Here is a 15847-nt window from a genome sequence, read left to right as displayed (position 1 = left end):
TTCATGAGGCAATTGGATTCTCTCGGGCTGTCCTAATAGATTAAGTACTGGTGTTACGAAAGGGGAAAAGGAAGAGGAGGGAAACTCGGCTACTGATCACCAGATCCCTGGCAGTCCATCTTCCAGTGCCCTAATTGGCCACAGTTGAGAGGTATTCCTTGTTGATGGAGGCCTTTTTTCACCCCTGCCCCCTTCTATCCATTCTACCTCCTTGGCCTCCTCTGCCCTTCCATCTGGCTACTTGTTAAAGGGATTGCATTTAAAGATATATTAATTTCGTTTTTATAAATTCTTTCTTTCTTTCTTTTTTCTTTCTTTCCTGGGCAGCTCCACAAAGATTAGCCATCAAAATCAACTCAGGCAAATACTTATTTTTGTGAGATCCCAGAGACAGGAACGCACAAGAGAAGGCAAACATGAAAGAGTTAGCACAATTACAGTGCTTGATATGTAAAACTACATTTTCCAGAGTCAGAGTCAGAGTCACAGCCCTAGCCACTAGAGCAACCAGCACACGCAGACACATTTCCAGCTCAGTAATGGCAAAAACAGTATTTTGGTTTGACTAACATTGACCTCCTTTGTCTGGCAACAGCGGTTGTGTGACTTCCTGCAATTTTCGTCAATTTGCACCCAGCGTTCATTCACCTCAGTTGTTTTCCCCTGTTCGATTCCCTTCGGTTGACCTGAGCCCCCTTCTGTTTTGACTTGACTTTGTTTCATTTGTATCTTCCATTCAGTCTCCCTCCATCCTAGTGCCTTCTTGTTCTTCATCTTTGGCTCCTGTGTTGATTTTGTGGTACACCAAAGGCTATTTACAGTGCAATGTCTGTTTGCATAGAATAAGTCCCAATCTGTGGTATTTGTATGTTTTACATCCCTCCTCTCGTAAGAATCCTTAGTAATTTGTGTTCTCTGCCCTTGATAGTCTGAATTTCAGACATTGTGCCTAAGAAATCCAGTCCGGATCTTCCAAATTCCAACCTGCCAGACTGTCTCTTTCTCTGTTTCCACACACCCTTTTTCCTTTAGCCTGGGTCTTCATTACCACAGTTGACCTAATTTTAGGAGGTAAGTCAACCTCTAGGGGGAGAGGGAAAGATTATCCTCGACATCCTCAAGCTCGCAGGACCAAGTCAGTGACAGGTTGCCAGAACCGCACAAAATGGAGTCTGAGGCAATCCTCTAAAGGTCATGGCACAATCAATAAACAACATCGAAGGCAATAGTGAAGTTGCTTGTCAAGAATGCTCTTACTTCTTAGTGTAATTGAATCAGTCAATTAATCTGCCTGGATCATCCAGTGAGGCTGGTGTTACTCACACAACTCTGCCTATTTCAAATACCAACCTTGATTCTAGAAGTAGTAATGTTTTACCCACTACTTCGGTAGTATATCAGTATATCTATCTAATTTTCGTGCCTCCTGAAAAATTAATGGAAGACCCATATCGCTTTCAAGCCTTTATGACTCAATACCATTTACATTTTCTAACAAAGCTGCAGCAATTTGTAATTTTTTAAGCTAAGGTTACCTTTATATAGTTCTTTTGAAGTAAAGATGTGTTATCTTGGGAAACTCCTTTAATTTGAAACCAAAGCCCATGGTTATGACATTTTGGGATATTCGTGGAGCAGTTTACTGCTATCTTTGGGAAAAGACAAATTGGGGCATCTGAACATGCAATGTTAATTTCCCTCTGACAAGGGAGGGAAGTCTTGGTGTCGTACATTAGTCGGTTCCGGCAGTTAATGTAAAAAGCCACCTGGACAGATAAGTCGAATATAGTGCCTTTATCAAGGCCAATGGGAAGGACTGAATGAGGTCATTTGGTTAGCCATAAGTAGATTCACAACCCCTACACCGCGTATAGATTTTACAATACAGATTGATGCTCAGCAAACACAAAGAAGACAAGAATGATGATCGATTCCCGCACAGGTAATCATTCCCGTATATACAGAGGCACCCAAAGAGAACACCCTTTTTACAGGGATAACCATGCAACTTGAAAATATCCGTAAGACACTCGCCAAATAAGAAACGCGGCACAGAAGGAAAGTCTTATGTCTTTATTGTGGAAAGCAAAGATATTTGTAAAAGAATGCACAGGCCTGGTGGTAAATTCTGGGACTTGTTTGTGAAGGGCCCTTGCTCAGTTCCGAGGCATGAACCCCTCACTACTTCAGCTCTCAACAATTGTGGGGTTCTGATGGCTACAAACTACCTGTGGATTCCTCACCTTATAAAATTCATCCTTGCGCCAGCATCCGACGGAAAGTTCTCTTCCTAGCTCTCCACATCGACGAGGACGTCACAATAGCACGGCTCCACGCGACTCCGTCTGACGTCACCGTGCCAATAAGAGGTCCTCGTCGGCGTGCTGACGTCAGTTTCCTTTTTTCCGTGCCGTCGACGCCAACGGTTTTTTCCTGGCTCGTTGGATAGTGTGTATCCTTGTTCAATACAATGTCTCCTCCGACAAAATCATCTTTCAAGCCTTGTAGTGAGTGTGGAGGTAGGATGTCGGTCACGGATCCACATGAGAACTGCCTTTGGTGCCTTAGCTCTGAGCACGATGCCGAGGGGTGTAGCTTGTGCCAGAGTATGAATCCCAAGGCACTTAAGGAAAGAGAGGCCAAGCTTTTCTTAGTGAAGGCTAAGAAGAAAGACCACAAGAGGGCTTCCTCTCATACCTCTTCCAGGAGGCATAAGAAGAGGCGTCTGCATGATTCTCGGCGCTGTCATGGGTCACGGCGCCGATCGACACGGAGTCGATCGAGGTCGAGGTCTCCATCAACTCGACGTCGGAGTAATTGGGAAGTGAGCCCTACTGTGACTCCGCAGCCCCAAAGCCCAGAAGTGTCTCCGACACCATAAGTATATGATGTGGCTCCTCGTGGCTCTCAGGTTTCTCCGGCACCGCAAGAGCCTGATGTGCAGCAGCAGGATCAAGAACAGCGTTATCGTGCCTTCCCGGCTCTGGGAGTGGATCCGGCGGCATTCTTAAATGCCATGTATGCTGTTTTCCAGGCTATGGCCCCTTCTGGTGCACCGGCGGGTCCCACGGGGCCTTTAGTTTTTTCTTTGGGCTCCCCGGCTCCATATCAGTCGAAGCCGTTTATGCCGTTCTGTCCGTTTGAGGGGGCCGGGTCAACATCGATGGTGTCTCCTCAAGGTATGGCGTCCCCATCTACATCAGTGGTGCCGATGGAGTTGATGTCGACGCCAAGGTTAGAATCCCGCTTGAGGTTTCGGAGAGAAGCCTTGTGTCTTCTTGAAGAAGAAGAATACCAGCAATTAGAAGAGGGGGAGCTTACGGAGCCTTCGGAGAAATTCCAAGGATTGGGATCGGCCAGTGGATTGGATACTTCCCCGGAGTGGGACATTTCATCTCCGGGGGAGTTTACGGAGGAAGCAGCATCCTTCCACTTGGTCATCAGAAAGGCAGCAGACTATTTGGACCTGCCTTTATCTGCAGCAGAGGTAAAGACAAATCTGCTGACAGAGGTGCTGCATCCTTCTACATCATCAGCTGATCCTTTGTTGCCCTTCAACAAGGCATTGTTGGAGCCTATTATGGACTTGTGGAGGAAGCCAGTTTTGGCTCCAGCTGTTAATAGAGCGGCGGCAAGGAGACATAGGGGAGTGCCCGAGGATCTTGGGTTCCTCTCACGTCATCCAACACCGGAGAGTCTAGTGGTTCAATCGTCTTGCTCCACAAAGTCTGCCCCTGGTTCGTTCTCTGTGGCCCCGTCTGATAGGGAGTCCAAACGAATGCAGCAGTCTTCAAAGAAGATCTTTTCGTCCTGCAGCATGGCGCTAAAGACTGTGAACGCAACCTGTGTGCTGGGCAGGTATGTCCATGCCCTTATGGATTCAGCCAAGGCTATGGTTGGGGATCTGCCAGAGGAGGCGCAAAATACTTTTGGAACACTCTTCTCGGATGCGCAGGCTGCAGCGCAACAGATTGTACAATCTGGCCTTGATACCACTGACTCGATTGCTAGAGCGATGAGGACATCTGTGGTTACAAGGAGGCATGCGTGGCTGAGGTCCTCTGGATTCTCCTCAGACGCACAGACCCTTCGACGGTGAACAGCTGTTTGGAGAGAAAGCTGACTCTGCCCTTGAGATTTTAAGGAGAGCCGAGCGACTGCAAAGTCCTTAGGTTTACAAGCTACCCCTGCTGCTCCATATAGGTCCTTTCGCAGGTTCAGAGCGTTTGGTCGTGGGGCGGTGTTCCGGAGGCCCCAGTTCTCGGCCCAACAGCCTGCCAACCCGTCGTATCGACCCTTTAGAGGGTGTGGGAGGGCTAGAGTTAGAGGGGCAGTCCAGCAACACCCTTCTTCATCATCCTCTTCCTCTGGGGGACAAGAGCAGGGAAGGCAGCCCTAGTTTTCCCTACTTTATCGAGCATGCCTCTCCTGTAGGGGGAAGGCTTCATCTTTTTCTCTGCAAGTGGGAGTTCATAACAGCAGACTCCTGGGTGTTGTCTATTGTGGAAAAAGGATATGCTCTCCCTTTTCAGGAGTTCCCTCCTCCCTTCCCCCCTCGTCCCTCATTTTGTTCGGAGGACCATCTTTTGTTGTTGCAACAGGAGGTTCTGACCATGTTATCGAAGGGTGCGATAGAGTTGGTTCCGGAGCAGGAAAGGGGTCAGGGTTGTTAGTCAAGATATTTCCTGATCCCAAAGAAGGACGGTCGTCTGAGGCCAATCCTAGACCTGAGGATTTTGAATTGGTTCCTCAAGCAGGAGAAATTCAAAATGCTGACTCTGGCACAGATTCGTCTGGTGTTGAACAAAGGGTATTGGATGGTGCCTGTCGACTTGCAGGATGCGTCCTTTCACATCCTTATACTCAAGTCCCACAGGTAGTATCTCTGGTTTGTAGTGGGGTCGCAACACTACCAGTTTGTGGTCCTTCCGTTTGGACTTACTTCAGCACCTCAAGTCTTCACAAAGGTGATGTCCATGGTTGCAGCACATCTCAGGCGGGAAGGAATAGCGGTATTTCCTTACCTGGACGATTGGTTGATCAAAGCCAAGTCTCCGGAGTTGGTGCTGCATCACCTGCAGGTCACAACCCAGTTGTTGTTCGACCTGGGGTTTTCGGTAAACGTGCCCAAGTCTCAACTGGAGCCCTCTCAACGCCTCCTGTTTATAGGGGCAGTACTGGATACAACATTGTATCGGGCCTACCCTCCGCCTCAGCGGATTCGGGACATTCAGGCGCTGATTCCAATGTTTCGGAATGGAGCGGTTGTTCCGGTCCTCAAGGTCTTAAGCTTGGTCTGTTCGCTTCTTGCATTCTGTTGGTCACTCATGCGCGCTGGCATAAGAGGGTTCTTCAGTGGTGCCTCCGCAGGCAGTGATTTCAGCACAAAGGGGATATCGAGGATTCAATAAGGATCTCCAGGGACACTGCAGCGGATCTCCAATGGTGGGCAGTGGACGGCAACCTTTCCCAAGGAAGGCCTTTCTCACTACCATCTCCAGTGGCCACAGTTGTAACGGATGCCTCCACTCTAGGGTGGGGAGCTCATCTGGGGGACCTGGAGATCAAGGGTCATTGGTCTCCGGTGGAACAGATGTTTCATATCAATCTGTTGGAACTGCGGGCGATACGTCTGGCTCTCAAGGCCTTCCTCCCTTCCCTTCGCGGTCAGTCGGTTCAAGGCCTCACGGACAACACTACTGCGATGTGGTATGTAAACAAGCAGGAAGGAGTAGGGTCGTACCTTCTCTGCAGAGAGGCTCTGCGGCTCTGGTCCTGGATTCAGGACCATCAGATTTTCTTGATAGCAAATCAATTGGCCGGGGTTCTGAACGTGCGTGCGGACAGTCTCAGTCGGCGCTTCTTGGCCGACCACGAGTGGCGGCTCCATCCGGATCTAGTCTGGTACATCTTCGAGATGTGGGGGTCTCCGCAAGTAGATCTATTCGCCACTCGGGAGCATGTGCACTGCCCGTCGTTCTGCAGTCTCCAGTATCCGTTGCAAGGAGCGTTGGGGGACGCGTTTCAAATACCCTGGGACGGCCAGCTGCTTTATGCGTTTCCCCCCATACCCTTGATTCCTCGGGTTCTGAAGAAGATTCGCCAAGACAGGGCCCAAGTCATCTTGGTGGCACCAGATTGGCCGAGAAGGGTGTGGTACACAGACCTTCTACAACTCTCAAAGTGCCCTATGCTCCGTCTCCCGCTCAGGGCAGACCTCCTCTCGCAGTCGCAGGGGCAGGTTCTACACCCCCACCTCTAGAGCTTGCACCTACATGCCTGGAGATTGAACGGGGCAACCTGAGTTATTTTTCTCTCCCACGGGACGTAGTGGATGTTATTCTATCGTCCAGGCGACACTCCACTAAATCCATTTATGCCAATAGGTGGACTAAATTTGTTAGTTGGTGTGGAGAGAAACAGAAAGATCCCTTGAAGGCCCACCTTTCCGATGTTTTGTTATTTGCCCTTGATTTGGCAAAGAAAGGCTGTTCAGTAGCTACAGTGAAAGGTTATTTGGCTGCTCTATCGGCTTTTCTTTGTCTCCCGGATCAGCCTTCTTTATTCAAATCTCCGATTGTAAATAGGTTTATTAAGGTCTTACTTAATAAGTTTCCCCCTACGCCTTTTCACATGCCTCAGTGGGATTTAAACCTTGTGTTAACATTTCTGATGGGTTCACAGTTCGAGCTCATGCATTCATGTCCTTTGAGGTATTTGGTTCTTAAGACTGTATTCCTTATTGCTATAACCTCTGCTAGGAGGGTTGGGGAGCTTCAAGCCCTTTCCGTAAAACCCCCCTTTACCTTGTTTTTCCCTGATAAAGTGGTGCTGAAAACCAGGACGGCTTTTCTGCCAAAAGTTATCACTCCTTTTCATGTGGGGCAGACTATTACCCTTCCCTCTTTCTACCCTCCTCCCCACCCCTCTAAAGAGGAAGGGAGACTCCACTGATTGGACCCAGGAAGGGCTCTCAGTTTTTATATTGAGAGGACGAAAGACTTTCACCTGGAGGATCAGCTGTTCATGGGGTATGTTGGTCAGTGGAAGGGCAGAGCAGTCCATAAAAGAACAATCTCCAGGTGGGTCATTCTTTGTATAAAAGTTTGCTACTCACTGGCAAAGAAAGTTCCTCCTGACGGAATCAGGGCTCACTCCACCAGGGCTAAGTTGGCCACTTTGGCACTACCATGGGGAGTGCCGGTGGTGGATATTTGCAAGGCGGCAACTTGGGCGTCCCTCCACACTTTTGCTAAGCATTACTGCTTGGATAGTGAGGTTCGGAGGGACGGCCACTTTGCGCAATCTGTTTTACAGGATTTCTTGGTGTAATCAGACGGGCACCCACCTTCGAGTGCCGTACTGCTTTGGGACTCTATTCATTAGGTGAGGAATCCACAGGTAGTTTGTATCCATCAGAAGAACAAGTTACTTACCTTCGGTAAACGCTTTTTCTGGTGGATACAATAGCTACCTGTGGATTCCTCACAGTCCCACCCGCCTCCCCGTTGCCTGTCTGATTGCACTAGGATATGTGATTGTATAGATATATGTATATATTGATATTTTTCCCTGTATATATATATAAAAAATAGTTTTTGAATATGTTGCATCATGAGGGTTTTATGTATATATGTGTTGATTGGAGTTGTTGTGGAAGTCGGTTTGCACCTGTTCACCTCAAAGGCACGTAAAAAATGGGTGAAACTGACATCAGCACGCCAACGAGGACCTCTTATGGGCACGGTAACGTCAGACAGAGTCGCTTGGAACCGTGCTATTGCGACATCTTCATCGACGTGGAGAGCTAGGAAGAGAACTTTCCGTTGGATGCTGGCGCAAGGATGAATTCATAAGGTGAGGAATCCACAGGTAGCTATTGTATCCACCAGAAAAAGCGTTACTGAAGGTAAGTAACTTGTTCTTTTGGGGTGCTTCATGGATCTAAGCTTGCATGGGAGGCATGGCCAAGCTGACCAACATGGGTACGCAATGTGAAATCGCTTCGTCCCATGACTCGCTGAATCTACCTACATTAAGCGACTGGCCCGACAACAATCTCCAAATCCTGTCCGCTGATGCCGGAATATCTAAGAGAGGTGCTGTAATTCTGTTTTTCTGTGCAGACTCAGCCCGATTTCCATACATAGCTGAATGTGCCAGGGAACCCTACTGCAGCCCATGAGGCCTAGGCTACGATCGTCCCGGTATCTAGTGCGCTACCCCTCAGAGCGTGAGCGTACCCTTGACTGCAGGAGTATTTGAGGGAGGAGTCGCAGCCCCATTCTTCAAGCGGGCGGCCTGGCCCGATCTCCTCCACAGCTGATGACACCTGAAAGGCCTCTAGCGACACACGAGGCTCCTATTGCAACTATCCTGCACTCTGCACAGAACTGCGTGTCACAGTTTCCCGGCTGCCACAACTGACTCCAACCAGCAGGCTACATACTACCGGGCGGCCAGAGACCTGCTGCCTCTAAGGCAGTCCCGACCGCAATCCCTAAACTGATTGAGGCCTGATGGCGCTGGGGAATCCAGTGACTAATGTTGTTGCAGTAAACCCCTCCAGCCCCACCCAGAGCATCATTTATTCTAACGAGGGCTCTCAGTGCAAAAAAAAGAACGGACACTTGCCTGAACCCAGAACCTCTGTGAAGACCTCCGCCGACCTGCCTGAGAGGATGAGGAGAGGATGAGGAGGACCTGGACTTCCAGACAACTGGTCCCACCACTCCTCCATACACCTTACTACCCTCCTGGTTTTTGCTCAAACCTAGGAATGACTGCCATAGAACAGAGGCCGCCACTTTTCATCCTCTTAACGAGCCCCATCAGCGCTCCCTGTGCACTTGAGTACTTTGGCATCAGCAGAAACACCAGAGTTAACTACTAGATGCTTGTTAGATCACATCTCTCACCATAACCCCAACAGTCTGTGTTTCTGACAACTGCACAAAGGCGAACATAGGCTTTCCCCCCTACTGCATTGCATGCAGAGTGAGTGCATCACAAACCTGTTATCCACTACACAACTTCTTCAGTAAGAGTGCCAAGAAACCGAGCGGTAGTAGATAACACTACTCTGCTTGTTTGTACCCTGACAAACATCTTCCCTTCTTGTCCCCTTGACCTAATTAACATCAGTCCACACAGGGGTAGGCTCTCCAAGTTTAGAACAGTAGTTGACTCGCCACTTACCATGGGTCGACTGCATTCGGCCACACCAGCCCCACTTTTGTCAGCTGGCCCCACACCCTCCTTCGTCCAGGACATCCCAGGCACCTCCTCGTCGCATTCCATGCCTGCCAAATTGGACCAAGTCCTAGTGGCCATTCAACATTCCAGGGTATCGATGGAGGCCTAGCTGGGAGCGCTTCCGCAAACTTGTGGACAAAGTCTCAGATGGAGAAAAGACACGGGCATTAATACAACCTCAGGGAACGGACAATCAGGCAGCAATCTAGGATCTCTGAACTAGGGCATGGCAGCTCGAGACCCGGTTCGATGACGCAGAGGGACGCTCCAGTAGGAGCAGCATTCACATCCTGTGTCTTTCGGAGGGAGTCGAAGGTCAGGACCCTCTGTCCTGTCGTGAAAACTTGTTCAAATCATTCATTTCGTCAGTTGACCCTGGTCTATTTTACAGCTTTGAGAGAGCCCACGGGGTCCTGGCATGCCGCCCTCTTTCACTGCAGCCCTTCAGCCCCTGCTGGCAAAACTACTACATTACCAGGACAGAGACACCTTACTGCGGGCAGCCGGACAAGCGGCTCCGTGGCAAGTTGAGGCGATCACAATCATGCTCTTTCTAGACTATGGGGGTCATTCTTACTTTGGCGGGCGGCGGAGGCCGCCCGCCAAAGTAACCCCGTCAGAACACCGCACCGCGGTCGAAAGACCGCTGCTGTGATTCTGAGATTTGCCCTGGGCTGGCGGGCGGCCGCCAAAAGGCCGCCCGCCAGCCCAGGGCAAATCAACCTTCCCACGAGGACGCCGGTTCAGAATTGAGCCGGCGTAGTGGGAAGGTGCGACGGGTGCAGTGGCACCCGTCGCGTATTTCAGTGTCTGCATAGCAGACACTGAAATACTTTGCGGGGCCCTCTTACGGGGGCCCCTGCAGTGCCCATGCCATTGGCATGGGCACTGCAGGGGCCCCCAGGGGCCCCGCGGCACCCCCTACCGCCATCCTGTTCATGGCGGGTTTCCCGCCATGAACAGGATGGCGGTAGGGGGTGTCTGAATCCCAATGGCGGCGGAGAGCGCTCCGCCGCCATGGAGGATTCAGAAGGGCAGCGGTAAACCGGCGGGTGACCGCCGGTTTACCCTTTCTGACCGCGGCTGAACCGCCGCGGTCAGAATGCCCTTCGGAGCACCGCCGGTCTGTCGGCGGTGCTCCCGTGGCCGGTGACCCTGGCGGTCACCGGCCGCCAGGGTCAGAATCAGGCCCTATATGTGTCTAGTCCAACAGCAACAAACTTTGTTTTTGGAAGTCGAACGCCACCTCTGCCAACTAGGAGTTCAAAACTCACTGCATTTCCTGGCCCGTTTGAAGATCTTCACCAATGGATAGACTGTTTTCTTCGCCGACCCTAAGGAAGCCTGGGCAGATCAGCAAAATGGAGTTCACTCTTCACAGTGCTCTGGGCCTCCCTGGGTCTGGCGCATCCCAAATGATGAGGCAGGGGAAAGGTGAACATGACTAACACTGCTCACGCTCCATCACTTACCTCCCTGGACCTTAAACAGATTTTTGCTACCTGCAGAGGACAACCTGGGTTCTGCGGCAGCATCCACGGATGGGGACACTGGACCGCATATATTCACATCTGAAAATGGCTCTGTAGTTTCGGGTGAACCCCCCAAGACTCGCTGTCACTACCAAAATTAACCCCACAAACAGTGGACAATCTTGTCTAACTCCAGTATCCTTTCTCAAACTTGCACATGTTTATGTTGTAGAAAATTTTGCATTTGTTGCTTGGTTTAATTACCTGTCTATGCCCCCATAATATTCACCTGGATGAAGTAACACACCACTCAACTTTGCAAGACTTATGCGGTAGGGGCTGCCACAGGTGCACCGGCATCACCGACCACATGGAGCCAGTTGCTTACTCACACTTTTTCACATAGCGCGTGTTGGACATGTAGTCTGCCCCTCATTTCAGCCACACCCTCTCCTAGCCATAGATAATGTTCGATGCCAACAGTTTAGGTGCGCCACCTGTTGCGGTGTGCTCTATCAGTTGTTATCCCGACACGCTCACATTTATTCCTCATGCTCTCCCCCTCCCCCAGCCCCCTGAGACGGCCAGCCGAACACACATGCACACTTAGGTGCACTCTCTCCTCCTCCTCCTCCCTCCACCTCCTGTGGCCCAGCCCCACTCCGACCCCGCCCTGTACTGCTGGCTGAGCCAGCAGATGAAAAATAAAATGATAGTGGAACTATCATTTCATTTTTCATTTCCTGGCTCTTGGCCAAGGGGGAGCGATGCTCCTCTGCCATTGCGGAGGAGCCGTTCCTGGTCTGTTTCTCAATGGGGTTAGCAGAGCTTCCCTTTCCTCCACCGTCCTAGCCCCTTCCTTAATACCACACCTATGATGCCTCCTACGGATATCAGGTTTTTCACACTCAATGTTAGAGGGATGCACACAGCTACGAAGTGCTATGCTGTCTACTCCTATGCCAGATGCAATTGGGCTCACATAATACTCCTCCAAGAATCACATACAACAGCTGATGAGCTTAAACAACTACGCAGGAGATGGCGAGGAACATTACACACTACCACTTATCCAGCCTATGCGAGGGGTGCCCTATTCTGGGCGAGGCCTAGAGTTCCCTTCCAAGAATTAGGAGTCATAGTAGATAAGGAGGTAGATTTATATTGCTGGAAGGGCGACTCAATGGTAAGTGTACTTTGAAAGGGAGTACCTACGTCCCCGATGTAGGTCAAAGCCCCTTTTTGGACACTCGCTCTGCTGTCCTCGCTGATAAAACTCAAATGCTTTGGCTTTTAGGAGGTGAATATAATATAGTGCTGGGTACAGCCTTATATATATCCCTTCCCCCCGCTGTGCTCTTCCCCTAGTGTGCAGGCAGCCTGAATTCTGATTGGATTTAACAGTGGTCCCTTACGGCTATCTGGAGATCACAACTCCCCACTACTAGACTTTATTAATTTCATTCCATTGCACATAATCTCTATGTTTTATTAGATCTCTTTCTTTCTTTCTTCAGACTCCCGTCTACCACTTACTAGACACTCCGAATATTTCGACAATCATGCATTACTTTACGATTGCTGCATGCAGTAATTCACTGTTCCTAACTGCATGAATTTGTTCTCCTTTTTGTATACTGCTCATTTGCACATTTATTATATGTTTTTTATCGAAGCATGTTTTAACTCAGATGTCCATGTTTTTTTTTAATAGTGCCAATGCTCGTATAGGAGTTAATATTTTCATATTATGAGACTACTGCTTTTATAATTAATAATAATTGATCTTAGAATCTTTTTACCTGCTCATTCCCCCTACTGCACTCTAGCCTGTGTTGAAAGTTAGTTATTGGCGGAGGAGACGGGTCGGAAATCGCCGCCATTTTCCCTTGGGATTGAGTTCTCCTTATGAGCGCCATCTTTGGGGTTAGCGCTCCAAGCCTTTTTGCTGCTGGGCTATTTTAAGCCTTAATGACCGCGACATGCAGCGGAAGGTAGTCAGAAAGGTTTTTTGATCTGCTACCTACGCTCGCTGCACGCGGTAATTCACTGTTCCTAACTGTATGAATTTGGTCTCCTTTTTGTATACTGCTCATTTGCACATTTAATGTGTTTTTTATCGAAGTATGTTTTAACTCAGATGTCCATGCTTTTATAATTAATAATAATTGATCTTAGAATCTTTTTACCTGCTCATTCCCCCTACTGCACTCTAGCCTGTGTTGAAAGCTAGTTATTGCTGGAGGGGACGGGTCGGAAATCGCCGCCATTTTCCCTTAGGATTGAGTTCTCCTTATGAGCGCCATCTTTGGGGTTAACGCTCCAAGCCTTTTTGCTGCTGGGATATTTTAAGCCCTAATGAACGCGACGCGCAGCGGACGCGCCAAAGGCACGCCTAAGGCAAGCCCGTCTGCACCCGTCCGCGCCAGACCGTGCCAAGAGCCAAGAAACTCTGAATTAAACATTGCTGAGAAGGTAATTATTAAATACACCAAAGAGGCATTGCTTTCTATGAACAATAAGTCTCAAAGTCTGTGTGCTCAGATTATAGATCTTAGTTGTAGGGCATATAGGTGCTCTGCATGTGATTGGTCCCTCCAACTCTGTACTGATCTACAAAAGACTAAGGAGTGTTACAAACTTGCCGCTTTTTAGGGGCTAATATAACGGACATCCACCTTCTTTTGGAACAAATAAAACCAATGCCTCTATTTTTAACGTAAACATGGTTGGATGAAAGTTCTGCTCCAGACATTGTGATACCTACTGGCTATAAACTTAGCAGAATTGACAGGCCTAATAGAGGGGGCGGTAGTGCAGTTGTTTATAGATATACATGCATGGTCACAACAACTCCTACACTGATTAAAGGTTGTGAGAGCATGTTTTTCTCTATTAGTGCGAACCCTCATGATACCCTGTCTGGTGTTTTGGTCTATCGTCCACCGGGCCCTATGAGAGACTTTATGGCCTCACTGGCAGAGAATATTTCGCAACTAGCATGTACTAAATCAAATTTTAGACTGCTTGGGGATTTTAACTTACATGCAGAAAATGCTGATAATGTCTCTGCAAAGATGCTAATAGCAGACATGAAGGCATGTGACCTAATACAGTTAATTCAAGGTCCCACTCATAACAAAGGTCACACTCTTGATCTTGTATTCTCTAACGTTTCAGGATTAGAATTTCTATCATCCCGTCTGCTAGCATGGTCTGATCACTACTTGCTATAAATAGAATTAACCATTCCTCAGCATAAGATCATAAGTGCCAGGACCCCCCCCCCATGCAAAAGAAAATGGCACAAATTAAATGCCCCTGAGTTTATTGACTCACTGTAAAAAAATAGATCAGAAAATATAAATAAAAATAATATAACAAACTTGACACATTCTTTTAATAAATGGATTAGTGATAGCCTGGATGAACTCATACCCTTCTCTGATTCTAGAAAGCGGCCACGGAAGAAGTCTTCCCCGTGGTTCACCTCAAGCTTACTTGAGAAGAAAAGAGAATGTAGGAAGCAAGGGGCAGATGTAGCAACATAAACATTTGCGAGGTGCAAAGTGCGAGTCCATGTGACTCGCAATTTGCACCTCGCAAATTGGTATGCAGTACGCGGTTGCAAATGGTATTGCATACCACTCAGACTCGCAAATAGGAAGGGAACACCCCTTCCTATTTGCGAGTCTGAAATGCAATATGCATTTCTGCATTGGGAAACGCGTTTAGCGAGTCGCAAACGGCAATTTTTGCCGTTTGCGACTCGCTAAACGTTTCCTACATCTGGCCCCAAGAGAGGAAATGGAGGCAAATGCAAGTTGACTCCATGAAAAAGGAAAATAAGAATTTGATTTGAGTCTATCACACTGAAATTAAAAATGCACAGGCTAAATATTACTCTTCAAGAATTGAAGCAGCAGCCAACTCTCCAAAGGAGCTCTTTAAGGCTTTAAAAAATCTTACCCACCTCACTGAGGAGTCTGAAATTATGGACTCCCCGCAGCAACATGTTGATGATCTTGCAATTTTTTTCATGAAAAGATTCAGGATATTTATGTATCCTTTTCTAATACTCCAAAAGGAGACTACTCCGTCAGGGATCAGGAGGGTAGGGAAGAGATTATTCCAACAAACGTTACTCCTATTAGTACGGATAGAGTAACAAAATTATTGGGATCCATCAATTCAGGCTCTCCTTTGGACCCTGCAACTCCTCAGATTCTCTTCATGGGAGTACCAGTGTTAGGTCCGGTAATTCCAAGTCTTATTAATGTTTCACTATCTTCTGGAGTAGTGCCAGACCTATGGAAACAGGCCATTGTTAAGCCTCTCTTAAAAAAACCTAATCTGGATTCAAAGCTATTGAATAACTACCGACCGATCTCACTGCTACCTATAATGGCTAAACTAGCAGAGAAGCATGTACATACTCAGCTCTCTGCTCTTCTGGAAGAGAGAAAGATCTTACATCCCACACAGATGGGTTTTAGGCCATTGCATGGGACAGAGACCGCACTGATCGCTATTACGGAGGAAGCAAAAAAGAGGATGGATAAAGGAATTGAAACATTCATCATCCTCCTAGATCTGAGTGCGGCATTCGATACGGTTGACCTAAACATTCCTAAAGATAGAATGCGGGGGATTGGAATCTCTGGAGTAGCCTTAGATTGGATCCTATCATTTACTCATGGAAGATCCTTCCAGGTGTTGGACAGATCTTGTACATCCAAACGTATCATAAGCAGCTGTGGAGTCCCACAGGGTTCTGCCCTGAGCCCTCTGCTTTTTAATATCTATATGCTGCCATTAGCGGAGATTGTTCAGTCATTTGATCTGAACTTAGTATCATATGCAGATGTTACTCAACTTATTGTCTCCCTCTCCAACACACAACCGGATTTGGGGACAGCATTAGGTCCTTGCCTAAAAGCAGTTGCTGTATGGATGTCAGAAAGTAAATTGAAGTTCAGTGATGGAAAAACTGAGGTTATGTTCTTTGGGCAAACAAAAAATTCATTAGCTAATCCAATTATAACAACAGGAGTGGCCACTCTCCCTAAAGACCTTATAAAAAGCCTTGGGGTATGGTTGGACTCCCAACTCTCAATGTC

The sequence above is a fragment of the Pleurodeles waltl genome, chromosome 6 (assembly GCF_031143425.1).
Source record: "Pleurodeles waltl isolate 20211129_DDA chromosome 6, aPleWal1.hap1.20221129, whole genome shotgun sequence".
NCBI lineage: Eukaryota > Metazoa > Chordata > Amphibia > Caudata > Salamandridae > Pleurodeles > Pleurodeles waltl.
The sequence above is the reverse complement of the archived record's forward strand: the minus strand, read 5'-3'. Positions refer to the sequence as shown.